The sequence below is a fragment of the Callithrix jacchus genome, chromosome 10 (genome assembly GCF_049354715.1).
Source record: "Callithrix jacchus isolate 240 chromosome 10, calJac240_pri, whole genome shotgun sequence".
NCBI lineage: Eukaryota > Metazoa > Chordata > Mammalia > Primates > Cebidae > Callithrix > Callithrix jacchus.
In genome coordinates this window covers 61,061,537-61,087,463 of record NC_133511.1, presented here as the reverse complement: position 1 = coordinate 61,087,463, position 25,927 = coordinate 61,061,537, and the positions used below count along the sequence as shown (strand labels likewise).

Genomic DNA, 25,927 nt, shown 5'->3' with positions numbered 1-25,927 from the left:
TTTTTTTTTTTTTAAGCACATATATCTACTATTAGCTGAGCTGTTTTCCAGAAGTCCAGACGCCCTCAGGCTCACTTACTGTAGTCAGTAAATCTCCAGTCCTCTCCTTGGGGGTTGACAGTGCAGGCACTCAGGAAAGCAAAACGGAGAAGGGACGACAGTGCAGGCACTCAGGAAAGCAAAACGGAGAAGGGAACCTTAAGACAAACAACTAGTCTCCCTTTATTTCCAACCCCCACCCAGGCCCCTACTTTCAGAAATGCCTGACGCTTTCCATGTCTGAGGTTTTCTCGTGCTCCGCAGTGAAAATCAGATCCCTTCTGGACATTTTCCACTGATAGCTTAGATTTCACGTTCTCAGGTCTGCCTGTCAATTAATTATTTCTTGTCCATCTCTTTTACAGGTAGAAAATGCTATTGTCTTCTCTTTCATCCTTTTTTCCTTTGTAGTTTTCTGCTTTCTTATCATTTCTCTGTCATTTTAGTAGGTGTTAGGGAAAGAACAGAGGTATAAGTGTGTTTCTCCCTCTGTGTGTAACTAAAGTCCAAACTCTCCTTCTAGGCTCGTATTTTAAGAGGTATTCAACCATCACAAGGGTCTTGAGCTGTTTCTCTGAGAAGCACTGTGGCTCCAGTGTTTACAAGATTGTAGATGAATCCAGGAGCCTGAGTGTCATCATCTTTACAACACAGATAATAGGCCAGGTACGGTGGCTCACACCTGTAATCCCAGCACTTTGGGAGGCTGAGGTGGGTGGTCACGAGGTCAAGAAATTGAGACCATCCTGGCCAACATGGTGAAACCATCTCTACTAAAAATACAAAAATTAGCCGGGCTTGGTGGCATGCACCTGTAGTCCCAGCTACTCATGAGGCTGATGCAGGAGAATTACTTGAACCCAGGAGGCAGAGGATGCAATGAGCTGAGATCGTGCCACTACACTCCAGCCTGGGCAACAGAGTCAGATTCTGTCTCACCACACAAACAAAAAAAAGATAAAATACAGATAATAACATCTGCCTAACTGGTTGTTGTTGTAAGGATAACTGGGATGATGTCTGATCTAGAGTTTTAGAGTCTAATCATTTGAAGAATATCAATAAATAGCAGCTATGTTGTTTTTAATATTATAATTACTGGCAGAGTATGTTAGAGGTGGACAGTTCATTGAGTTATTAAGGGAGATGGTAAGGCAACAGTAGGGAACTAGTGAATCCTCTTCTATAAATGCTTTGATAACAAGTCCTGGATTGTAGAAAGTAATAATTGATGATAGTAGCTAATATTTACTAAGAGCTTATTATACCTCAATTGCTCTGCTTTACAGGTTATCTCAGTTAAGCATCACAACAACCCTATACATAAATGCTATTATTATCTTCATTTTAGAAATGAGGCCTGTAATTCCAGCACTTTGGGAGGCTCAGGTGGGCAGATCGCCTGAGATCAGGATTTTGAGACCAGCTTGACCAACAGGGAGAAACCCCATCTCTACTAAAAATAAAAAATTAGCCAGGCATGGTGGGATATGCCTGTAATCCCAGCTATTTGGGAGGCTGGGGCAGGAGAATCACTTGAGTCTGGGAGGTGGAGGTTGCAGTGAGCTCAGATCGCACCATTGCATCCAGCCTGGGCAACATAAGTGAAATTCCGTCTCAAAAAAACAAAAAGATAGAAATGAGCAAATTGAAGTGTGGTGACGTTAAATTACTTGGTCAATATCACACAACAAAGATGTGGCAGGTCTTAGATTATTACCCACATTTTGCTTTACAGCTGTTACTCCTAATACCAACACCAGAACTTCTCAAATCTTAATGTCATCACAAATCACCAGGGGATCTTGTTATACAGTGCAGCTCTGGCTCAGTAGGTCTGCTGTAGGGCTGCAATTCTGCATTTCTAACAAGCTCCCAGGTGATGCTGATGCTGCTGGTCCCAGGACCACACTTTGAGTAGTGAGGCCCCAGATTGTGCTCTCTATGCTGGCCACATTGTATGGAACCTCATTTTTCCAGGGTACAAATGGGGCCACAAGAACAGTGATGCTACCCATCACACTGTCTTCCTGCCCCCTGTGCATAATGTGCATAAACAGAACCTCAGAAATTATTTGTCCTACTGCACACTCTCCCCAGGAGACCTGGCATGTCTCACACGCTTTTGGTCTTCTCTACTGCTTTGGCTGCAAGATGCTCACTACTTTTCAAAGGTGGACCCTCACTGTTACCTGCTTCTGTGGCCTTCCCTGAGCACACCAGGTCTGGAGTTTTAACTCTAGGTATTCTGAAATATGCGAGAGGCTTAAGGTGTGGAAAGATATTGAGTTCCTTCCCTCCAGCCCTCAGCAGGGTTGTGCTGTTTTCACTGCAGAAATGAGAAGCCCCTCTTCCATTCAGGGCTGCCTTCGCCCCAAGCAGCACTACTTGTGCTTTGGATCTCATAGGTTCCCTTGTGAACACAGCACTGTTAGCTGCTCCTGTAGCCTGTCCTGGGAAAATATAATTGCTGTCGTCCTGCCTCCCTTTTTCTCTCAGTAGCCTCTGCTTCAGCTCTCTTAGAATTTACCACCCTGAAAGCAAGTCAACTCAGGCCAACTTTCAACTTGGGTAGAAGGAGTGAATCTCAGCTTAGGCCCAACTAAAACCATACTCTGGGTATGACACAAGGCATAGTAAAGAAGACACTGGAGAGACACTTGAAAGATGCAGAGTCATCATGGGGCAAGGGAAAGCACTGGAATAAAGCTGAGTCTGAGGTTGGAGACCCACTTCTATCCCAACTTAGCTGTGTGACCTTGGGCATTTTAGCCACCTTCTCTGATTGTTACAAAATTATAAGAAGAAAGAGGTTCTAGATGACCTTTGACGTGTACCTTCCCATTCTATATGATGTTCTGTTCTTTTCTAATGGCACCTAGTGGTTTAGATAAGTCTATAAGAAATTATTCCTACTTACCAAACATCTATTCCACTAAGTAGGAATTAGAGCAGTGCTCAACAGAGAGTTAAAATGTAAAGCCAGGCTGGGTACAGTGACTCATACCTATAATCTCAGCACTTTTAGAAGTCGAGGCGGGTGGATCACCTGAGGTCAGGATTTCAAGACCAACCTAGCAAACATGATGAAACCCTGTCTCTACAAAAATACAAAAATTAGCCAGGCATGATGGTAGGTGCCTGTAATCCCAGCTACTTGGGAGGCTGAGGTGGGAGAGTTGCTTAAACCTGGGAGGGGGATGTTGCAGTGAGCCCAGATCACGCCATTGCACTTCAGCCTGGACAACAGACTACAGAGTAAGACTCCATCTCTCTCTCTCTATCTATCTATCTCTCTCTCTGTTCTCTCCCCCACCCCACACACACACAAATTAACCAGGCATGGTGTAACACATCTGTAATCCCAGCTACTTGGGAGGCAAGACACAATAATTGCTTGAACCCGGTAAGTAGAGATTGCAGTGAGCTGAGATCATGCCTCTGTAATCCAGCCTGGGCAACAGAGGGAGACTCTGTCTCAAAATAATAATAATAATAAATTAATTAATTAAAAACAAACAAACAAATAAATAAATAAATAAATGAAATGTAAAGCCAAAAAAGCCTGACTCTCCCATCTCTAGCTCTCTAATCTTAGTCACTCTTCCTCTCAACTCCTTAGTCTTCTCAAGGGTTATATCGACTAAATTCATAATAATGAAGGCTTCAAACTGGAGGCACTTGGGTTTCATTTAGTCTACACACATGCTTTGCCTAATCCACAGGGTATTTTAAAATTTTTCAGTTAGCAACATTTAAAAATTAGGAGATTTTACATAAAAATTTGGTTTTCTGACTTTCCTTGAAAGATCAGAAAAATCTAGGCAACATGGGTCAACCATTACTGCAAAGCCACTATTGGCTGAACAGCATTGCAGCAGTCTTTTTGAAAAGGGGCATGTGCCCTCTGCACTGTCACAGCTCCTACTGGGTTTCACATTATTCATTTATATTACTTAAGTCCTTTAAGTATTTGAGTTTGTGATCCCTGGACAGCCACCATACTAATGAGCTGTGTAATATCAAAGGAGTACTAATGCTTTTCAAGACTCAGTATCCAAATTCTAGAATGGGAATAATGTTCACAGCATTGCATGGGCTGTATTAATGAGACAAAGCAGGGATCAGCAGAGTTTTCTGTAAAAAAAGAGAAAGTAAATATTTTAGGCTTTGCAGGCCATAGAAGATCTGTGTTACATATTCTTGTATCTATTACTTCTCTTCTCTCTCTTTTTTTGTAAACAATCTTTTAAAAATACAAACATTCTTAGCTCTCAGGCTGTACAAAAACAGGCAGCAGGTGGATTTAGCCCATGGGTCATAGTCTGCTAACCCCCTGAAATAAAGTATTTGGAGCACATAGAATAATGCCTGGCATGCAGCGAGTATCAATAAATGTTAATTCTCATTATTTCAGCATCAGGCCTCTCATTCTCTTACTCTCAGACATGGGCGGACTCCACAGTGCCCATCAGAACTCCCATTGCCATTTCAATTCTCTTCTGACAACACAGAGGGGGACAGCATTTTGTCTGTTGAGACATGTTCTTCTAAATAGAAAGCGCTGCATGGTACACAAAGAGCTCCAAAGCAGCATGGCAAATACAGTGCAACGGTGTCATCACCACGAAATCACAACCATTGTTTAAGCCATTTGCTAAACCACATCCCCATTCCAGCCATTCTGTCTGAAACGTTAGCGAACAGTCACAACTGGATGGAGAGCTGGAGGTCCTGAAAAATCTGCTTATAGGTTCTCTGTTCGCATAGCTTTTATCTTTTGTTTCAGTTCTTTGACTGTCCTCCTCCCCACCTCCCTAAACACCGTGTGCTGTATTATTTAACTTGAATGCCAGGGATGCAGCTTGAGATGAAAAGCACTTGACAAAATAAAATTGCATTGTGTTGTAGGACTCTTATACATGCAGCTTGGCATAATGAAAATAAAGAGATGTGATATTGTTTGCTCATTCAAAGAATGTGATGACTGAATCTAAAGAAATGTCAGTTATTTTCTATGGTATCCAAGGAACCCAAGGAGAACATGCATTTAAATAAAAGAGTCAAGGAGCACATCAAGAGACTGTCCAAAGATACACGTACTTTCTTTCTTCTTACTGGTAATTCACTAAGAAATGTAACAAAATCACATATGGGGCATGAATCAAGTTCCTAGAATGGCATTGACCCAAGTTTCCTGGATCTGCGCCCTGTGCATCACAGTTATAAGGATTCACCATACTTGCACTAATTTAGCAAATGTGATATGAGCACCTACTGTGTGCCAAACCCTGTGCTAAGTGCTAGAAATGGAGGGATGAGTAAATTGAGGCTCTCATGTTTAGCACATAATTCAAATGTAAATATAAAGTATTAATTAGTGGTATGATAGCAAGAGTCAACATTTATTAAGCATATACTCATGCCCAGCATTGTTTTAAATGCTTTTTAGTTGATGAATTTATCTTCTCAACAATCCTAAGTGTTATATGCTATTATAAATTTCCATTTTGCAGATGAGGAAGTGGAGGCCAGAGGCTAAAATTTAATTATTTAAGACCATATAGCCACTAAGTGGAAGATCTCTAATTCAAATCCAAGGAGACTGACTTCAAGGCCATACCCCTTAAAAGACACTAAGTAGCCTCTTAATAAAAGGGCTTGAATCATGTTTTGAGAACACAGTGCAGCAAAGACCCTAATTCTGCTTTTGGGGATCAGGGAACACGTGGGACAACATGTTTTTCTCCAAGATTTCTTTCACAGGGAAGCCAAGCCAGATATTCTAGGCAGAGAAGGAACACATGTCCAGAAAATGGTATTTGTAACAGTCTCGGGAAAAAAGAATATTCAATTCTGATTGTTATACTTGCCTTAAAAAGAAAATAACATTCAGCATTGCCAGTAGTTACTTATTCAATATTGGTCTTCCCTGCAGTTCCACAAACTTCAGGAGGGCAGGTGCCTGTCTTGTTGACTACGGTGTGTCTAATACCTAGCACATGCTTAATAAATAAATCTGGAGACACACGAACAAATCTAGTCAAGGTAGAATGGTAGGATAATGATGAATCTAATGTTATCCACCATGGATAAGGGTTAATGCTCAGCTTTATTGGATATCCATATTAGCATTTTAAAATTCTAATTTCACACTGATCTTTACTAGACATGACCATGGTATTCTTAAAAGGCTTTAAAAGCACAGTATTGTCAAAACTCCCATTACTATATGTATCCGTAACATTTTGTATATGTATCCAGAGTAATTATCCTATGCACAGAATTCTAAGTAGAATGCTGTACTTAACCCATGGTCGCCATTAATTAGATGAAATGATATTACAGTTGCACACAGCACATTTTAAAGTGAAAACCCACCCGTTACAATAAATGAATTTTCTTTTTATCTCCTTTAGAAGAAAACCCAAGGCTAATGTAGAAACCTCCCAAACATGCTTTCCTAGTGAAGCTGGCAGAGCCATCTAAAGAAAAGAACTATTTTGACTTTGCTAGTTAGATCAACAAATATGTCTAAGGCTGGGAGGGAAAAGGGAAAAAAAATGGGATCTATTTGCTAGAAGGTAGAGCTTGAGGAAGTTTGGTGATTTGATTATTTCCTAAGATGTCTTTGCAAGTATCAAATTGAGAACGGCATCTATTTAGAAGGCTTCTCATAGATATCGTTAAGTGCAGGGGCAGAGCTTAGTCATCTTTTTCTACCAATAAATATTTTCATTAGAAAATTACTGTAGAATGATTCAGATGTTTAAGACTGATATTTGAATTTTCCCTGAAATAATTTCCCAAGACTGGGCCACAGAGAGTTGTTTACCTACAACCACGCAAAGTAACACATGATTATAATTCCTAACTGTCTAGAATAGCGCTGAAATCTGAGAGCAGTGTTCAATTTTGCCTCCAGTGCGTGCTACGCTCATAAATGAAGGCAGCCAGTTCTGGCACCTACTCTGTGTTGGGCTTCCTCTGGGTAACAGCTGAACTTCAGGTTGTTAAATGTATTCATGAAGGAAGAAGAGAGCTTTGTGTTAGCCTGACCTGAGTTCCACTTCTGGCTGCACTACTTAGTAGCTGTATGGCTGGGCAAATCATGAGGCTGGCATGGAATAGTATTCCCTTCCCTCTCTGATTACATTTCAAAATCTGAGTGTGGAAAAGAAACAACAGAAACAGCCATTGAAAGATAAAAACAAGTAATAACTTGCCTAATCTCGAATTGGAAAGAGATTTACAGTTGGAAACAACGTATTACCTGGCCCTGCCCTGAGTTCTGAGACAATATGTAACATGAGAATCATCATATATATATATTTATATGTATATGTATATATAATTCATTCCACAAATATTTGTGGTGTATTTACAACATGCCAATGACTGTGCTAAGGAATGAAGGTCCATGTAGAGCAAATGTAGACATGGTCTCTTCAGAGTGGTTCACAGTCAGCAGACTCTTCCATATACACATCTCAGCAATGTGAAATAGGAGTTGCTGATGACCTAATATTACAGATGACAAAATAGAAGCCAAGATCCAGAAATTCTGAATTTAACACGAGGAATTGGAATCAAGAGTGACTCTCAGAAAGTCCGGCTCTAAAGATAGTGTTCTCTGCACTGCGCTTGTGGACTCTCCATTTTCTAACAAAAGCATAGTTATCTGTTTAGTGTTAGGCAGGTGTCAAAGTGCTTTTTGCTTACTCTATTTCATTTAATTCTGTGATGTAGTTATTTTTACCATTTTCTCCATAATTGATAAAATTGAGACCTGGAGGGATGTGGTGGCTGGACCAAGATCACTCAATTAGTTAGAGTCAGAGCAGAGACTAGATTCCAGTGTTTCTGAGGCCAACCTCTGTCTAACATACGTGGATTTCCAATTTAAATATTTCTAAATTCAGAAACTTTGAGGCTTATTTTCATGGTCTAGGATTATTTCCATGGCCTATGTAAATTATAATTAAATCCATGCTAATAGGCCATTTTGTGGCAAAACCTTAATAAGCAGTGAGCCAAGGACTGCAGGCTTGCAAAATTATTTATGGTGAACTCCTAGGGCTGCTATTACTCAATCTGTATGTGCTGCTGCAACATGTTTACTCCTCTATGGAAGCTGGCTACTCAACTACATTTTTCTTCATTTCCCCTCAGCAAAATTGGGGAACCCAGCCTCTAGTGTATGGAAGAATTTCTATACTGCAAATTTTCTGATGAGGGTGGGATGGGGATGGTAGAAGTATGATTTGTAACTATTTGTTCGAAGAAACATATATTTTCAAGCAAGGCCGATTGGACTAGGTTCCACGTGGCAAAAGTTGTCTCCAGAAAATACTTTTTTCTTCCACTTTACCCCTACTTCCCCATTTGTTTAAATCAGTGATTTCTGAGTCTGCTTAACACTTGTGAGGACACAAAATCCAGAAGATCTAGGCTTCTTTTTTTATTTTCTTACAATTCTGACTTTCTGGTGGGCTCAGGTTTCTGCAAACTGCTTCCAAATGGGCACAAACAAGGAGCTGAGCACTTCCTTCAGGTGTTCGTGACCACACTAAAGTTTTTAAGTAAATTAAATTACTATGTGTAAGCACTGTGTAAATAGATGGCATCTTTAAACTTAGTATTCCTACCTAACATGTTAATTTTATGAGTAAACCTATACATAATACATTATTCTATTCTCAGATAAACAAAGGGCTTCTCCAGCTGCCAAGGGCAGGGAAACAATGTGACATATATCTTTAGTGTTCTAAGAAATATCCATTTTTTTTTCTCCTTCGAATGATTCTTTTCCCTTTATTTAGACTCAAATTTGTTTATGGCACTGGTCTACTGCATCAGGTAAGGGCCTGTCAACCACATAGGCACTTTCTCTACCTCATCTGCTATTTAGAAATGCATAGAAATATAAAGAAACTGGAAGCTTTTGCATGACTTGGAAGGACTCATGGATAATTTGAAACCAGAGTATTTGGTGTGTGCCAAGGACCCTAATCCCTGCTTTGTTGTTTTAGCAAGGCCTTAAGTATAAGTGTGCTTGCGGCTCTCTCTGCTCAAGGAGCCTTCACAGACATCCTCTCATCTGTTCCTCCCAGCATCCCTGGAAGTCTGTCTTCAGGGATTGTAATCGTCCCTGTTTCTGAATGACAAAACTTAGGATCTGAGAGACTACGTAACTTCTTTTAGGTTATTCACAGAGTGAGCGAGTGGAGTTCAGTTCTCGGCTCCTAACAGCCTCCCCACCCACTTTCTGCAGGCATACGGGTATCCAGGGTGCTCTTCCCAGGATTGGAGTGAGAAGCACCGGGAGTCAAGGGACAGAGACTTCCTGGGCACTCTGGATCCTGCATTAATAGAGCAAGAGGGCTGACCTGGATACCATCCCTACCGCTTCCTTCTCTGACACTCTGCAGGACTTGCACTTTCAAGGCTCTGTATCTTGGGGCAGTGACTCAAAACGTCTTGCATTTTGATTTTCAAATTTATGTATGGTCTTTCACATGTATCATATAAATCAACTTCATAAATACTTATGGATAATAATACTATTTCTTAAAGTGCTCAGAAGGAGGTGAGGGGAATTGAAGTTTTATTAGATCTGACATCACCATTGAGATATTCATATTTATATGTTTTTCCCTGGTAACTGAACTCACAATGGCAAAGATGATGGATTTGGCACCATTGTACTCCCTTCCTGCTACCATCTCCACACCCGCCTTTTTCTGTCTCAGGAACTAGCACTGTGCCCAGTGCCTAGCTAGCTACTGAACAAAGAGCTGCAGCTTAGCTTTGTTATTATTTTATTCTTATTTAATTCTACCTAATACATAAAGCCACAAAGATTTTAAACATAAGTTTAAAGAAGTATTAATAATGAATGCCTCCCAAAATAAAGTAACTCTTTATAGCAACTACTGAGTCAGTATTATCACGTGTATAAGCTATACTCAGATAATATGCAGGTCAATTAAAAACAGGGCCACCTTTTAAGAAGGTCTGAAGAGTTTCCAATGTGAAGCGCACTGAATACTGTGTATGAAGGCATTCCTGATTTTTCAGGACACTTCTTTTTTTCCCTATAATTTTACTTTTTAAAATTATTTCATTAAATGTGCAACAGGATATAATTCTATCTTTAAACCATTGTTACATTTTTCATATAAGTTCATCAGTTTGAAACAAATGAAACCTTTTTTAGGCCAAAATCAGTCTCTTGAGTTTTATCTTGGAGAAATTATGTCCCCGTAGCCCCCAAGCACATGAAAACCCTCTTGGGTGGACTGGCAAACACACAATCCTCTGCTTTTTTTAACCTAGGACCCACAAGACACTCTCAAAACAGTTTCCAAAACACTCATGCATTGAGAGTATACTATGTGTGAGGCATTGTACTGTTCTCAATAACCACGAAAGCTGACTCTGATTGTCTCCATTTTATAGGCAAGGGAACTAAGGCTCAAAGCCACATGGCTAGGAGCGGGCAGAGCAAAGTGTTAGACTCTGCTCCAAAAGCCTGTATTCTTTCCACCACCTCCCTCTAGGCTACTGCTCTGGGATCTTCTATGCAGAATTCACTGTTGACAGAGCTCCAAGCTAAAAACCATTGCCTCAAAATGACAGAGGAAAATCGAGTTGTCAGATGTGACCCAGAGCAAAGCTCTAATTCAGAATCGTTTAGTTTCGTATCTGCCACCTGAGACCACAGCCACACTTCTCCTTTCTCACTGAAGGAGAACACACAGACATACTTTCTCAGACTCACCTTTTAGGACCCGCATCTGTGGAGGCCCTGCTGCCATGGGACTTCCCAGTCACTAACATTTAGAATTACACTTGCTACATGACGGTTGAAACCCTCATGCTTACTTACTTAAAAAAAATTCCTGTTCTGGATTTTTAGCAGATCCCCAGCTTGCTACTCTGCCCTGTGCCTGCATCTCCAGACCCACTGGGCACCCTTGAAAGCCAATGCTCTATTTCTTCTAATGATGCAAGAGGTAGAAAGAGCCCCTTGAAGCCCTAGCTACTTGATGATATTCACAGAATTTTTGCCCTTGCCAAAAGTCACACCCTATTTTAATATTAAAAACAAACAAACTGAAAAATGCTGAAAAAAGTGAGTATCTGATCTCTGAATAAGGAGGTACTTCTAAGGATAATAAATGAAAGAAAGAATAATGAAAGATATCAGCAGACTGACTACATGAGACTTAAATTTCTGTATGCCACAAAATTCATTAAAAAATAAAAGGCAAATAATACTGAGAAAATATTTTTAATAGAGTGGAAAAGACCTAATATCTTTCATAAAGATGGGTCTTTTATGAAATGATGAAAAACATAGTAGAAAAATGGACAAAGGGCATAAATGAAAATTCATAGAAGAGTAAAGACAAACAGCTAATAAACATGAAAAAGTTTCATCTCACTAATAAATAAATGAAAACTAAAACAATATTAAAGAACTAGCTTTTATTTATCAATATGTCAAAGGCAAAAAAGAAAAATAATTCCTAACGTTTGAGGTGTGAGAAATGTTTTTACTTTTTTCAATTTGGTATACACAAGCTCACCTCTCATTACTGTTCAACTTTGCATTTCTTTGACTATAAAAAGTTTAAAAAATATTGATGTTCCTTGACTTATTGATTCCAATCTAGTAATCTGTGCTAAGGAAATAACCAAAGATGGGGACATGAATTATATACGTTTATCTCAGCATTATTTACATTAACAAAAGTTGGAGTGTTAGAGAACTGAAATGTCCAGGAAAAAGCATTGGTTCATAAATAATAGTACATGTATTACTATGCATGCACAAAAATTGTTTTAAAAATAGTTGCAATGGTGGCTCAGGCCTGTAATCCCAGCTATGCAGGAGGCTGAGGCAGGAGAATTGCCTGAACCCAGGAAGCGGAGTTCGCAGTGAGCCGAGATCGCGCCATTGCACTCCAGCCTGGGTAACAAGAGCGAGACTCCATCTCAAAAAAAAAAAAAAGAAAAAAAAAAATAGTTGCAATGACATTGCAAAAATACATAAAATGTTCATGACATATGTATACATACATAGGTACACACATGTATATACAATATAATTTTAGCTCCTTAAAATGTCTCCTATAAACACACCCACAGTGAGGAAGGAAGTTCATAAGTGTGCAACAGTGATTATTTCTTGGCGGAGGAAATAGGGTATTTTAGGTTTTATTTTCTTCTTTCCATTTAACTTCAACATTTTCTTTCTTTCTTTTTTTTTTTTTTTTTTTCAGATGGAGTCATTCTCTGTTGCCAGGCTGGAGTGCAGTGGTGCAATCTTGGCTCACTGCAAACTCCACCTCCCAGATTCAAGCAATTCTCCTGCCTTAGACTCCCAAGTAGCTGGGACTAGAGGTGCATGCTACCAGCTACCATGCCCAGCTAGTTTTCATATTTTTAGTAGAGACAGGGGTTTCACCACATTGGCCAGGATGGTCTTGAACTCTTGACCTCGTGATCTGCCCACCTCGGCCTTCCAAAGTGCTGGGATTACAGGCGTGAGCCATGGTGCCCTGCTAACTTCAGTGTTTTCTATAATGAACATGCATTGCCTTAATAATCAGAAAAGAATTCCAACAAATGTTATTAACAAATAAGGAAAAAAAATATTTGGGCAGCTTGTGTTAAAGGCCCACCAAGAAAGTCTAAACAGAGACCCCTTCCCTGAACGGCTTTGCACAAAGTGTCCATCACATAGTTTAGCTGCCAAGTCAGAGTCTGGGGAGATGAGGGTAGGGGTATGAACCCCCCAGAATTAAGCCTGAATGCAGAGCTCAGGTTAAGATAAGCCAATCAGAGCACACCTTGTTATTGTCAGCAAACCATGAAAGTACTAAACTGTAACATGCATTGTGAATACTTGCTTAAAAGTCAGGTGTGATGCATATGAGATGCTTGCTACCAAAAAACTGAAATGTTGTTAGTTACTATTTGGATGAATAGAAACATGCCGTTTTAAAAAAGAACCTTTACTTTATATAACAATCCTTAAAAAAAAGATGAAAATATTTATCTTAAATGTAATGTATGTATATCATGGAAAGTTTAGAAAATATGGAAAAGCAGAGACAAGAAAATGATAGTTCTACCATGTAAAGAGGACCACAATTCAAATTTTGCAGTATTTCTACTTTTAGAATGGTATTTTTATTGATTTGGTTTTGCTACTGATTACTCCTCATAATTGAGATCATAATGTATTTTGTTTCTAAAGAAATAACTTTTTTTTTTGAGATAGGGTCTCGCTCTGTTGCCCAGACTGAAGTACAGTGGTACGATCTCGGCTCAGCAACCTCTGCCTCCCAGTTCAAGCGATTCTCTTGCCTCAGCCTCCTGAGTAGCTGGGATTACAGACATGCACCACCACGCCTGGCTAACTTCATATTTTTAGTAGAGACGGTGTTTCACCATGTTGGCCAGGCTGGTCTTGAACTCCTGACCTCAAGTGATCCACCCACCTCAGCCTCCCAAAGTGCTGAGATTACAGGTGTGAGCCACTGCACCTGACTAAGAAATAACTTAACCTGTTGTCTCTTAATGATTTTTGCATTGGAAAATAGATCACCATAATTTAAGGGATTTGTACGTAATTCACTGAATGAGTAAGTGAGTGGGGTGGGGGGAAGCACACAATAACGCCTCCACTCACATGAAGGAAGAAGTGACTCCTACTAGAGGTTCACAGAGAAATCCACAGGACAGAATTGATGAGCAAATACTATTGCAAGTGCATTGGAAAATAATGTACCAGGCAGAGGTATTTTTATCACCTAACTTTTATAAGTATATTTTAAAATATTTTAGAACATCTTATACTCTTTTTGGAAACTCCGGCTTAATCCATATGCACACAAACTCATATCCTTGGGCCTTGAAATGAGGCAGAGAATCCAACCATTAGGTTGAGACTCTGAAGGCATCTTATTGGATCTATTTCAACCCTAATAGAAATGAGAATGAGGACAATCATGGCCTGTATTTTTAAGGGATTTGTGGTTCTCATTTGTATTATCAAATACTTTGTAAGACCCCATCAGGGGTACAGTGTCAAGTGCTTTCCAAAGGGGCAGAATCCCTAGCTGTTCTATACTCTCCCTTCATATGCTTGACCAAGTCCCTGGGCTTCATATCCTTGTCCAAGGTCCCAAGAACCGCAGGTCCATTTAGTGGCACCAAACACCCCACTTGTACTGATGGCAGGCATCTCTTGAACCACAGAGCCAAGGCGGAGTTTCCATTTTCTCCCATTTCTCCTCCCCTACAGCATGCTTTTATGAATTCCCAGATCCTCCAGGGATCACCCCACCTCTGACAGGGGCTCAGAACACAGAATCCCTGGGTTGGAGCACAAGAGAAGAAAAACTAGAAATAGACAGAATGCTCTGTCTAGCATTGTCCTGAGCACTGCTGTTAATAATAAAGGTCGAACATTCACGTTTGCAACTTTGCATAGCTCCCGAAGTCCCTTCACACCCACCCCAGGCATTTCCCCAAGTGACAGAGAGCAGCAATAAACCACAGATTGGCCTTTCTGTTCAGCCCCTTGGCTGGGCTTCAGGAAACCTCTGTCTCCCTTAGTGCTTGCTAGAATTCGCTGGAGAACAGTCCTTGACTCAAATAACTGAAAAATATACTTAACACCACATTGATTTTCCATATAATTTTATAAGCACAAACATTCTCTTTCATTTCCTGACAAACAACTATATTCCCCAAAGTGTCCAATAAAAATCAGTAATCTGCACATCACTATCTTTGTCAGCAGCTGTTGTTTGGAGTTAGTCACCAAGACCAACGTCTTTCTCCTGCTGCCTTTATCCCTCTGTACCCGCTTCCCCTAACAAATCCCAAAGTTGAACTGGGGCATAAGGGCGAATAGCTATGTAGACATTCCTGATGCTGTGCTCAAAGCCCGTTGTGGAAAAAATACATAATTTTCAAGCCATTCTTGATGGAAAAAGAAAACCAGAGGCAGAGACGAAAGATGCTACACTCAACACTGCACTGTCTCCATGATTCTGAGATAGCACATAGGCTGTGCAGGTCCCCTCCCCTCAGGCTCATCCCCAGCTGTGAGCAGGAACAGATCCTTCTGGTGCAAGTGGGAAGCTGGGATCATTAATTCAATGACTGACAAATGTCTTAGGCCAAACAGGCACCCGACCTCCAGTGGCAGGTATTACTCTAAGGTTGCATCATAAGACAAGCAATGGCAAGAGTGAAAACTGAAAATGCAAGTCATAATTCCTAGAAATCTTCATGTTGCTCCCTCTCCCCCTCGCAGCAGGAACACAGCGTAGTGGGTTTCTTTTTACGTGCCATTCCTAACTTCCAGGACAGCCTTTCCTCCCAACCAACCTCTCCTCTCTTTGAAACAGCGACCTAGGCTGAATGTGGCAGCAAAGAAACAAAGAGGAACGTGTTGATTCTCACCCAGAAGTCTTGTCTCCTCACAGTTCTTTAGAAGCTCAATCCTCAGGAGACAGGGCACTGGGATTTGCCAAGGGACTTGAAATACCGGTTTGCCACAATCCTGACCAAATCGGCTCCCCGTGCTGAGAAGGGAGAAGGTGTCAGTCATTCAAAACCCATCGTGGCTGATTCTAAAGCGGAAAAAGGGAAAAAAAAGCAAAGGAAAGCATCGTTCAGCAATGGACAGGCAGAAGAGTTAAGAGGCTGAGCTCTTTGGCAAGAAATGCCATAGCTCTTTCAACCTGGACAGAGCCAGGATCACAGGCTGGTTGTGACAGAAAGTGTGTGTTCTTGCTTAGTGTTTAGGTATTGTTTTTTTTCCTCCCACTTTCCCTGAGCCCTGGCACTGGGGAGTGTGGAATGGCTCAACCTGTTGTAATCAAACATGTAGGTTGCTGCTTGTTGCAAAGATATTGCAGCAGCCTCTTCATTAAAGGAGGCTGTTCTTAGATGCTAAGAATTTATGTCTGTGGTTGCCTGCTTATGCTCTGGGCTTGGTGTGGAGTGGGGCGCTGGGTGGGAGTAGAGAGTAGGACTCGCTCTGTCTGGAAGCTCCCTGGAGCAATGACCCCTAATTCTCACTTGCTGGAGCCAATGGGCTCCTGATAACCACCTCCATATCTGGTTCTAAGGAGATGTAGAAGATCCTACAGGTGACTCCAACATAGGCATTATCTATGCACAGTTGGGCCCTAATCTTTAATCCCACCCCAGACCACTATCATCAACTTGAATGCTGTCTCCTGGAGTCTCGGTGGGCCCTCTGAATTTTGTGCTTTCTGATTACAGGGTGTGCTCAGGGGGTGGTGTCATCTGGGAAAATGGAGAAAGCATTCATTCACCCAGTTGTTGGCTCATTCACTCAGCTATTCATTAATTGCTGCATGTATGCATTTTTCAGTTCATTCATGCATTCATTCATTCCTCCTTACATGAATGCATTTATGTATTAACTTATCCATTCATTCTCATGTGTTTATTTGACCACTTAATATTACTAATTTGTATATGTATTTATTGACTCATTAATTTATATGTTCATTTACATTATTATTCATTGACATATTCATTCATTTGCCTATTACTACACCCATGCAATTCATGCAGTCAATTAATGTGTAAGCACTCATTTTTGCCTATGTGAAAAAAACGCATTTACTTTTTCTTACAAGTGCTTGTTCATCCATCCATCCATCCAGCCATCCATTTATCCACATCCAGGCAACCACTTCTAAGTTCATTTATTCACAGATATGTTGTCTATTAGCTTACATGTTCATTTAGTTATGCACTTATTGCTTTAACTCTTCATCGGTTCATGTTCCACACACATCCTAAGTGCCTACAATGCGTTTGGTATTGTGGGGGAAAGAAAATAAAGAATCAGACACCCCTCCTGTCCTGAACAAATCAAACACAGAAGACCTATCCTCAAGGAACCTAACACAAGAATGTGATGGATGCCCTAAGAGAGAGGCAGAGGAATGTGACGAGGGAGATTGTAGGGAGAGCCGAGGGCCCCAGGCTGCAGCTGGGAACATTGGAAAGAACACTGGGCTTGGCTTCAGTCTCACTGACATGGTCTCAAATCTTGCTCTGCCACTTGGCGCTGGTTAATTAACCTTTCTGAATCTCAGTCTCCTCCAGTGATGTGGACTGCACTGAGGGGTTGGGAAGACCAAGTGAGGTCACTGATGTGAGATTAACGAAACCGTGTGGGGCTCTGTAGTGTTCATTTTTTTCTTCCTACCTCTCTCCATTTATTTTCTAAACTTTGTCAGCAAGTCTGCCTTTATCTACTCTGGGAGTGGGGCAGGGGAGAAGAGGTGAAGCCCAGGGGTGAAGCTCCCTCAGCTCACAGGGAGCTAGTTGGAGGGGCTGAGGAAGCCAGAAGTTAATCTCTGAGTGGTTTCCAGACCCTCCCCAGGGCCGCTTGAGAAAGGCTGAGGGAAGCTGTCAGTCTTTCAAATGTAAAACCTGCCTAGTGAATTGGTCAAAGGAATCTATTAACATAGGATTTGCACAAACCCTCTTCTCTGGGTGAAAGGAGATGAAGGATTTTATAAAGAACAGAATGATATCAGGGCCCAGGTGCCACCTTGGGGATGGGATGAAAGGAGGGGGTCTCACTGGTGGGGGTGTACACTTCTCTGAAGCCTGTGGTTCCAGGGGGAGAGGGGAGGGAGTCTCCGTTTCTCAATCAACACACTCTATTGTCCAGACCTCATGTGGATGTTGGGTGTACATTATCCCACTTGTTTCTTGCGGTGGCCACATGAGCCAGGTATTATTACAAATGAGGAAACTGAAAGGTTCAGCAGTTTGCTCAAGGTCACATCATTAATAAGAGGCAGAAGCAGAATTTAAATGCAGGTCTGTCTGATTCCAAAACCTCTGCTTTGATCCACGATAACATGCTTCCTCATGAAGGTTTTCCACCCTCTGTAGCCTTTTCTAAAAGCTTATGTAAATAGGGTATGAATGGTCATTGTTCAAAGATTTTTTTTTTTACTGTATTTACTAACTGAATCCTAAAATGTAAGCAGAAGTAGGCCAAATCTTCAAGGGAACAAATGAGAATTTTTATTTTAGAGTCATATACAATAAATGTGTACAGTATATATTGATTTTATTTTTATTTAAAAATATTTTTAGCAGTTGGGACATAAAAATATGATACTAAACACAAACAGCTTCATGGTTTCCCATTATGCTTCAAGGCAGGGGGCCTGGGGCTGTGGCTGTCTTCACAGGACTGGTTTCATAGCCCAGGCTTGCAGTGAGAAATCAAGAATGCGACAGCTTCAGAGCTGCTATTCCACATATGTAAGTACAAGTATGGTGGGGATAAGAGGCAATGAGAGTCCTAGGCTAGAATTAGAGAAGGCCAGTGTTACGGGCTGGTCTGTGACCCCCTTCAAATTCATGTGTTGAAGCACTAACCTCTGGTATATCAGAATGTGACTGTACTTGGAGATAGAGCCTTGAAAGGGGCAATTAAGGTAAAGTGAGGCCCTGGGAATGGATTCTAATCCAATCTGACTGGTGGCCTTATAGGAGGAGATTAGGACACACAGCGGGACACCAGGGGCAGGCATGCACAGAGGCAGGATCATGCAAAGAGGCAGCAAGGGGGCATTTACCTAGCCAAGGAGAGAAGCCTCAGCCAAAACCAACTCAGCTGGCACCTTGATCTTGGATTTCTGGCCTCCAGAAGTGAGAAAATACATTTCTGTTGTTTAAGCCACCCAGTCTGTGGTATTTTGTTGTCACAGCCTAGCAATCTAATCCAGCCAGGGAGCATATGTGGTGGCCAGAGGAACTTGGGGGATTAGAAACAGTGGCTATTCACACTCAACAGGGAGGCACTGAAGTATTTTAACAGCTACTACAACCATGTTGGGACACACTGCTGTGCTGGCTCTGAGCAAGTGTGGCCTAAATAAGGGGGAAGGGCTGTAGGTGGGGTGACCCTCTTCAGAAGAGACATTCCCAAGTAAGTGGAGGGGCAATGTGGCATTTCTATAGAGACAGGTGGGGGTGGGTGGGTGTGAGCACCTGATATGATTAGGATCTGTGTCCTAACCCTCATCCCCCAGAAGATCCCCCGTGGCCCAGAATCAAGTGTGAAGGATGTATGAAGACTTCTAAGACACAATCTGTTGAAGACAGGGAGAATGGGAGAGAAGATAACAGCAGGATTTGAGAAGGTGACAATAGTCTGTAGAAAGCCCAATCCTGAGTCAGTAGTGGGGAAAGCTGGGAGTCATCCTGATTTCTACTGCCAAGCCTGCAAATGGCTCAGGAATTGGCAGCTTAAGGCGTATCTGGAACTGAGGAGAGGAGAGTGGTTAGATCTCTAGAACTCTCCCTTGTTTCACATTTCTGGGATATTCGTCTTCCCCCTACTTGGGGGAAGCTGGAGATTTATTTTCTGGAAAGGGTGAGTATATTTATCTGTTCTCACACTGCTAATGGCATACCCGAGACTGGGTAATTCAAAAGGAAAGATGTTTAATTTACTCACATTTCAGAATGGCTGGGGAGACCTCACAATCACAGCAGAAAGCAAAGGAGGAGGAAAGTCACATCTTACATGGCAGCATGCAAAAAGAGCTTGTGCAGAGAGACTCCTATTTATAAAACTATCAGTGTAAGGCCAGTTGCCTCGCCAGAAGCTTGGACACGCCCATCCCTCTCCCTGCCTGAAAATTACGCCACCAGAATACACCCATCATCTAGCTCCGCCTTGGAAATCCCCTCTGCACTCAACACTAAACTCTGCACTCGGCACCTAGCCCACTCACTGGAAATCCTGCCTACCTACCAATAGCAGCTTGCCCCATCCATGTCCTGTTTCTCCACAGCCAATCAAATGCCTTCACTCCCTATAAAACCCCAAGCCTGAGAGAAGTCGGGTGTGACTTCTCTGGCTTCTTTCCCTGGGACCACAGAACCTCGCCTGGGAGCCGAATAAATTGGTGTCTAATTGTTCTCATGCAGGCCTCAGTTTCATCATTTTAAACTCGGCAATAAACCTCACAACACGATAACCCTTACAATCAGGTCTCGTGAAACTTAATCACTAACATGAGAACAATATGGAGGAAACCACCCCCATGATTTGGTTATCTCCACCTGGACCCACCCTTAACACATGGGGATTACTATAGTTCAAGGTCAGATTTGGGTGGGGACACAGCCAAATCATTTCAGTGAGCAACAGAATTTCTTCGGGCTGAAGAATACCAGGTACAGTTGAGGCAAGGCACCTGATATGATTAGGATCTGTGTCCCCACCCAAATCATATGTTGAATTGTAATCCTCAATATTGGAGGTGGAGCCTGGTGGGAGGTGATTAGATCATGGGGGTGGAGTTCTTATGAATAGTTTAGCACTGTCCCCTCTTTGCTGTTCTCATGATAGTAGGTGAGTGAGTTATTATGAGATCTGGTTGTTGAAAGGTGTGTAGCTCCTGCTTTTGTCAAATAAGACAGGTCTGCTTCCCTTTCATATTCTGTCTTAATTGTAAGTTTCCTGCAGCCTCCCCAGAAGCCTAGCAGATGCCAGCATTATGCTTCCTGTACGGCCCACAGAACTATGAGCCAATTAAACCTCTTTTCTTTCCTTTTTTTTTTTTTTGTGACAGAGTCTTGCTCCGTTGCCAGGTGCCAGGCTGGAGTGCAGTGGCAGGATCTTGGCTCACTGCAACCTCCGCCTCCCGGGTTCAAGCAATTCTCCTGCCTCAACCTCCTGAGTAGCTGGGACTACAGGCATGCACCACCACATCCAGCTAATTTTTGTATTTTTAGTAGAGACAGGGTTTCACCATGTTGGCCAGGATGGTCTTGATCTCTTGACCTCGTGATCCACCTGCCTCGGCCTCCCAAACTGCTGGGATTAGAGGCATGAGCCACTGCGCCCGGGCTAAACCTCTTTTCTTTATAAATTACCCAGTCTCAGGTATTTCTTTATAGTAGTATAAGAATGGACTAAAATAGCACCCCACTGAACAAAGGATGTGAGTATATATCTGTATATAGAAAGCCGAAACCATCCCACCGCCAGCTCCTAGACACAGGTTGTATGAGGTTCCTACTGCTGTTATAATGTCCATAAGCTTAGCGACTCCACTTTATTATTTCACAGTTCTGGAGGTTACAAGTCCAAGATCAGTTTTAATGGCTAAAGTCCAGGTGTTGATAGAGCTGTCTTTCTGGAGGCCCTGAGGGTCAACCTGTTTCCTTGCCTTTTCCAGCTTCTAGAGGTTGCCCACATTCCTCGGCTCATGACCCTTCATCATTTTGACCTCTGCTTCTGTGGTCACATCTTTCACTTGGAGCCTCTTTCTTCCTTCTCGTAAGAGCCTTTGTGATTACAGTGGGACCACTGCATAATCCAGAATAATCTTCCCATCTTTTTTTTTTTTTTTTTTTTGAGATGGAGTTTTGCTATTGTTACCCACACTGGATAATGGCATGATCTTGGCTCACTGCAACCTCCGCCTTCTGGGTTCAAGCAATTCTCCTGCCTCAGCCTCCTGAGTAGCTGGGACTACAGGTGTGCACCACCGTGCCCAGCTAATTTTTGTATTTTTAGTAGAGACGGGGTTTCACCTTGTTGAACAGGATGGTCTTGATCTCTTGACCTCGTGATCCACCCGCCTCCCAAAGTGCTGGGATTATAGGCATGAGCCACCACACCCAGCAATCTTCCCATCTTAAAAGCCTTAACTTAATGACATCTACAAAGCCCCTTTGACATGTTAAGTAACATATTGTTAGGTTCCAAAGATTAGGATATGAACCTTTTGGGGACCATTATTCTGCCAACAACACAGTGTACTAGCAGGATCTTCTCTGAAAGTCTAGTTAATCTGACTTATTCCAAGAAGAACCAAAGAGACTGACATTGGGGCTTCCCAATACTGGCTTGGCTGGCTCTTCTGTGGTGACATTCATTTTGATAAGACACACCTGCAAGCTCAACCGGCTTCTCATCCCCAGTTCTTAAATACCAGCAGACATCTGAGGAGAGCCACTGGCAGGGAAGATGGAGACCAAAACAGAGAAAGGAGACTTGGGGAAGATGGAGTCCATGTAGGGAGCAGAACAGTGAAAAGAAAAACTTTCAGGGAAATTATACTCAGTAGGAGGACTGGAAGATGAGGTCGAGATCTCTTAGGAAATAGTACAAATCAAAAATTAAACCAGAACGCAAAACAAAACCAAGGAAGTGAAAAGTATGAGAGAAAAGATAAGCAAATCAGAAGACTGATGTGGGAGATTCTATATCTAAATAATAAGAGTTCCAGCAAGAAAAACAGAAAATAAGGAAATTATTAATAAAATAATTCAAAAATGTTTGCAGAATTGAACAGTATGAGTTCCAAGAGGTAAAGGATCACTGAGTGCCTAGAATAGTGGATAAAATATAGCCACCCAAGACACATCATTATGAGATTTCATAACTCTGGGAACAAAGAGTTTAGAAGTTTCCAGAGAGGAGTAAGCTCAGACAAGAATTGAGGAGTCTAAAAGTATTCCAGCTGCTCACTGGTAACACTGGAAACTGAGACAGTGAAATGATATCTTAAAAATTATTTAAAAAATGGGATAAAAACATTTTTAGATATTTAAGGCTTCAAAAATTTTTACTTCTCATATACCTTGTTTTGGGAAACTTTTGGAGAATGTCTTCTCCCACACACAGACAAGGAAGTAAACTAGGAAAAAGCAAATGATGTGAAACTAGCAATATAGAATTGACTGATTGATTGATTTTGAGATGATGTCTCACTCTGTTGACCAGGCTGGAATGCAGTAGTACTATCTTGGTTCACTGCAACCTCTATCTCCTGGGCTCAAGCGATCCTCCTACCTCAGCCTTCTCAGTAGCTGGGACCACAGACATGTGCCATGGCACCTGGCTAATTTTTTTTTTTTTTTTGTATTTCTGGTAGAGATAGAATTTCACTATGTTGCCCAGGGCTGGTCTCAAACTCCTGAGCTCAAGCGATCTGCCCACCTCAGCCTCTCAAAGTACTGGGATTACAGGCATGAGCCACTGCATCCAGACCAATATGGGATTTAGTACAGGAGAGAGGAGAAGCTGAGGGGAGGCAGGTGTGCTTCAGGAATTGAGGGCGTCAGTCCAGATGGAGACGGTCAGAAGGTTGCAGAGGGAGTCTGGACCCTGCTCTCAGCTCTCCAGGCCTGGGTCTAAAAGGAGACTCTTCTCCACCAGTAGATGGGTCTATAGTTGCTTTTGTTGCCAAAGATCTAGATTGCCTAGATTCTAGGCAATAGTTTTACAGGCTGAGCCTGCACCCAAATGGCCTAATTTTATCTGCCTTTCTCTGTTCTCCAATCTTTTTTTTACTGATTTGACTCAGTATCCCCTCCAGCATTCTAGATCCCTGATTCCCCATATCCTACACATTGCCTGGGACATCACCTCCCTGACATATCACCAGCTGTTGCCTATCTTTTCCCCAGGGAGTGGCTGGAGTCTGCTTCCTGACCTCTCAGCCACGTATGGAGAGCTCACTGGGGACTGTGATGCTGCTTGGGGCTGAGGGTTTCATAGGATCATTCACCTACTTGCCAGAAGGACCCATCTATCTGCTATCCTGAGGTTGCTCCTCTTTGGCCAATGCACACTGGACTGGGTGCTCTCCATTCCTCAGGATTATCCTTCACAGACAGTCTTCCCCCCAGCCCTGCTCTGCAGGGCTCAGGCCTCTTCCTTCACTCCACTAACCCAGGGTGAGCAGGTGAGTGGGGGATAGCATAGCCAAGGATGTTTCATGCCAGATTCTCTTGGCATAGAACATCACTACCTTTTGAAGTTGAGATCCTCTTTCTGCCAGCTCCAAAACAAGAAACCAAGACCTGAAGATAAGGCTAAGTGGGGGAAATAAAGAGATTCAGCCTGTTGCCCCACTATCCCTTTATGCTTTGTCTTCCTCCAAAAAATACCGTTTGAACACTCAAGAGTGAGAGTGACATTTATCACAGTAGTTATGAATCTACTCTAATTTGAAGAGTAAATAATTAGCAACATCAAGCAGATGGTGTTATAAGCTAGTATTAGTAAAAATTATGCACTTGTCAATACTGATGGTGACATACCAATGTAAATGGCGGACAGTTATTTTGGGAGGAGGCCAAACACCCCTCTCTCTTTATGTCTTTCTTCCCAGATTTTGGGAGAAGGGCAAATACCCTTCTTTCCTTATTTCTTTCTTCCATGGTCTTTCCAGAAAGACACCCATCCCTTGGAGAGAGGATGGGGGTTGTAGAGTGATATGAGAAACTGCTAGTGGAAGTCAGTTTCAAGGAACATTCATTGCTCATCTGTTATGCACCAGACATTGAACTGTAGGCTTTAAAATACTCCATGTGATTAAGTCAGGGAAATGGGGACAACCAAAATTATTATCATCGAGTATGGCAATGCGTAAGTGTGCATTATGGGAGACCCCCTCAGTCACCCTCTTTTTTTGCACCTGTAAAGTGGGGTTGACATTTTCTATCCCAGCCAATTCTGTGAGGTAAAAAATCCTATAACTCTGAATGAACTCTAAAGTTTAGTCTCACAAGTACTGCTGCTGAAATCACTCTTCCTGGAACAGAACTTTACAGGTTTCAAAGCATCTCAAATTCATTATGTGTTTTCATCCTCTCAGCATTCCAAGGAAGTAGGCTGGAATTAGAACTTTTCTAGCATTTTTTGGCAATGCCATCAAGAAGGGGAAAGAACAATGTCAACTGAATGTCATTAGCACTTTGAATCTACCAGGCAGGCATGCGTTGAGGCTTTCCAGTGTGAATGTTCTCATTGAAACAGAGTTCTGTATTTTGATACTTAAAACATGAGCAGGCCTGGTCTGTTCCGTTTAGCAGAGTATGAGCTCCCTACAAAGGACTGTGCCTTTCTTAGTTCAGGTTTAGCATCTGGGAAAGAAGAAGAGCTTGGGAAGTGTTTATTGACTGACTGACTGAACGGATGGATGGATGTATAAATGGGGGAAGACACAGGAGATTTGGATAGTGGATAAAAGAAAACTGAGATTACAAAGATCTGGGACTAGGATCCTCAAAATGTGATGAATACAAGAAGTTCCCAGTATAAAAACTAAAATTGTAAACTGAGAAAAGGATAGATTAAAATATATATGTAATTTTAAAATGTGAACATATGTTATATTTAATTAAGATCAAATTAAGCAAATGAGAAGCTTGTGTCTAGGTTGACATTTTAATTCTCACCATATTTTTTTATTAATTTATATTTCTTTATGATTTTTGGTACATTAGAGGGCTTTTTTGTTTGTTTGTTTGGAGACAAAGTCTTGCTCTGTCACCCAGGCTGGAGTGGAGTGGCACAATCTCGGCTCACTGCAACTTCTGCCTTCTGGATTCAAGCAATTCTCCCACCTCAGTCCCCCAAGTAGCTGGGGTAACAGGTACATGCCACCACACCTGGCTAATTTTTTGTATTTTACTAGATACAGGGTTTCACCGTGTTGCCCAGGCTGGTCTTGAACTCCTGACATGATCTGCCTGCCTCAGCCTCCCAAAGTGCTGGGATTACAGGTGTGAGCGACTGCACCCAGCTTAAAGGGCCTTTTTTTTTTTTTTTAAAGGGAAGAAATTCTGAGAATCAGTCTTGCAAGGAAAACAATAAACACAAACACAATTTTTCACTTTACTAAATGTAAATGCTATCCTTCTTAATCAATGAAAGAGAAATCAACTGTTATTAATTAAATGCTCCAACATGTAATGACCACTAGCATGATCAATACAGACTCCTCTCCTACACCACAGGCAGCAAACAGGCCTTTGTATGTGA

The 25,927-nt window shown here is 41.8% G+C and overlaps 1 protein-coding gene across 4 annotated transcripts in view; it reads right to left on the bottom strand.

The window, feature by feature from the left end:
• TENM4 (teneurin transmembrane protein 4) overlaps positions 1 to 25,927 on the bottom strand; it is a 3,204,727-nt gene that overhangs the window by 846,363 nt on the left and 2,332,437 nt on the right. For all 4 annotated transcript variants that reach the window (XM_078340117.1, XM_078340116.1, XM_078340121.1 and 1 more), the window contains one exon: positions 15,529 to 15,698. The gene's annotated coding sequence lies outside the window, so the exon portion shown is untranslated. The remainder of the gene's footprint in view (positions 1 to 15,528; positions 15,699 to 25,927) is intronic.